Source organism: Heterocephalus glaber, unplaced genomic scaffold, assembly GCF_053883595.1.
Source record: "Heterocephalus glaber isolate CG9 unplaced genomic scaffold, H.glaber_assembly_v1.0 deba00001481, whole genome shotgun sequence".
Lineage (NCBI taxonomy): Eukaryota > Metazoa > Chordata > Mammalia > Rodentia > Bathyergidae > Heterocephalus > Heterocephalus glaber.
Genome location: NW_028258317.1, coordinates 50,118,110 through 50,120,916, shown reverse-complemented (window position 1 = coordinate 50,120,916; position 2,807 = coordinate 50,118,110). Strand labels below are relative to the sequence as shown.

The window sequence follows — 2,807 nt, the reverse complement described above, 5'->3', positions numbered from 1 at the left end:
AGGTCCATGAAGCATGTTGCTGGGATTTCAATTGGAATTGCATTGAATCTATATAGCAGTTTTAGAAGTATGCCCATTTTCACTATATTGATCCTTCTTACCCAGGAGCAGGGGATGTGTTTCCATTTTCTGGTATCATCTTCAATCTGTCTTTTCAGAGTGCTATAGTTTTCAGAGAAGAGGTCTTTGATTTCTTTTGTTAGGTTGATTCCTAGGTATTTCAGTTTTTCGGATGCTACTGTGAAAGGAATTGTTTGCCCTATTTCTCTCTTAGTGAGTTTATTGTTCATGTAGAGGAAAGCTATTGATTTTTGTGTGTTGACCTTGTATCCAGCTGCTCTATTGAATTTCGTTATTAAGTCTGGAAGACTTTTGGTCACATTCTTGGGGTCTTCTATATAAAGTATCATGTCATCTGCAAATAATGACAATTAGATTTCTTCATTTCCTATCTTTATTCCTTTTATTTCTTTCTCTTGTCTAATTGCTGTGGCTAATGTTTCCAAAACTATAATGAACAAGAGTGGTGATAGTGGACATCCTTGTTTGGTTCCTGATTTTAGTGTGAAGGATTTCAGTTTTTCACAATTTTGATACTGGCTGTTGGTTTTTCATAGAGAGCTTTTATCAGATGAGCTATGAATATCTATTCCAATTTTTTGTAGCGTTTTTATAATAAATGCATGTTGGATTTTGTGAAATGCATTTTCTGCATCTATGGAGATAATCATATGGTTTTTTTCCCTGAGTCTATTGATATAGTGTATTACATTGATTGATTTGTATGTGTTGAACCATCCCTGAATCCCTGGGATGAATCCCACTTTGTCAGGGTGTATGATTTTCTTGATGATCTTCTGCATTCTATTTGCCAGTATCTTATTAAGGATTTTTGCATCTATGTTCATTAGTGAGATTGGTCTATAGTTCTCCATTTTCGGTTGAGTCTTTCTCTGCTTTGGGGATCAAGGTGATGTTTGCTTCCAGGAATGAGTTCGGGAGTATTGCTTCCCTTTCAATTTCTTTTTCAAAAAAAAAATAAAATGGCTTTTAATTGTATACATGTTATTTTAAGTTAACATAAACATCTTTAAAGTGAATATATATTTAAATATAACTTAACAGGTCTGATTAATTTTATGTTCTTCCAAAAGAACACTTATAACTAGTTCTCTAATTTGGGTTAATTGAATCACTATTCAGTTTTATCTTTTGCAGTGTTTTCCAAACAGGACTTTGTTCTATGATGTAAGCTTTAGTTGTTATCATTCTATAGCAGACGCTATCCATATATGGTTTGGAGGTATTCTTAGCTATAGTGCACATAAGATTGATAGCATTTACTGTGTTGTGTCCTGGAAGTATCTGTAATTTACTTCCCAGGAATCTCTGCCAAATCCTGAATATCAGTTTCCATTCTTCAGGCCCATAAAGAGCAGCAAACAGAACCAAAAAACTATTCCGGTGACTGTTAAGAAACTTCTCAATTTTGGTTAGAAATATTTCTTCAGCTGACATAATGCATCATTAGCATCCACCAATAAAAATGCAACTCCAGAAAGAGAAAATAAAATTGATCCATTTTCCACTGAATCTGAATACCGAATCTTGTGGCTTTGATTTTCCAGAGCAGTTGCAATTTCATAATTCTTAAGAGATGAGCTAATAATAACAGTAGTGGTCCATTTTACTTTTTCTTTTTCACCACTTTCAGCCATCTGTAGATCTTTGGGTCAGCCCAGTTTCTAATGATGCCACAATCTCATCTCCAAGTCTTCAGCGTGGCTTAAGCCGCCCAAACTTCCAGAGTTTTTCCCTTTCAATTTCATTGAAGAGTTTAAACAATAGTGGCAGCAGTTCCTCTCTAAATGTCTTGTAGAATTCAGCGGTGAAGCCATCAGGACCTGGGCTTTCCTTAGTTGGTAAGTATTTAATTACGTTTTCAATTTCATTGGCTGATATTGTGTTGTTTAGAAATTTTAGGTCTTCTTTGTTCAACTTTGGTAATTCATATGTATCTAGGAATCTGTCCATTTCTTTTGTTTTCCATCTTATTGGCGTATAGGTTCTGGAAGTAGGTATTGATGATATTCTGGGTTTCTGCTGGATCTGTTGTAATTTCACCCTTTTCATTCCTAATTGCATGGATTTGGGCCTTTTCTTTCCTTTTTCTGATAAGGTTGGCTAAGGGTTTGTCAATTTTGTTTATTCTTTCAAAGAACTAACTCTTGGCTTCATTGATTTTTTGTATTGTTCTCTTAATCTCCATTCAATTGATTTCTGCTCTGATCTTTATAATTTCCTCCCTTGTACGGGCTTTGGGTTTGTCCTGCTCTTTTTCTAGAAGCTTGAGGTTCAGAATCAGGTTATTTAATTGGGCTCTCTCTGTTTTCCTCATATGTGTATTCACTGCTATGAAATTCCCTCATAAGATTGCTTTCATCGTGTCCCATAGATTCCGATATGTTGTATTGTCATTGTCATTTAACTGTAGGAATTGTCTGATTTCTTCTTTAATTTCCCCTGTGACCCATTGGTTTTTCAGAAGCGTGTTGTTCCATTTCCATGTGTTTATGAAATTTTTGCAGTTTCTTTTGCTATGGATCTCCAATTTCATCACATTATGGTCTGATAATATACAGGGAATAACTTCAATTCCTTTGCACTTTCTTAAGCATGTTCTATGTGTGAGTATGTGGTCTATTTTGGAGAACGACCTGTGTGCAGCAGAAAGGAATGTGTATTCTGATTTTGTGGGGTGGAAGACTCTGTAAACATCTGTTAAGTTCATTTGTTCAAGAATTCTA

At 35.0% G+C, this 2,807-nt stretch overlaps 1 pseudogene; it reads right to left on the bottom strand.

Moving 5' to 3' along the window:
• Positions 1-1,173: 1,173 nt before the first annotated feature.
• Positions 1,174-1,899, bottom strand: LOC147825945 (protein SPO16 homolog pseudogene; annotated as a pseudogene).
• Positions 1,900-2,807: the final 908 nt, after the last annotated feature.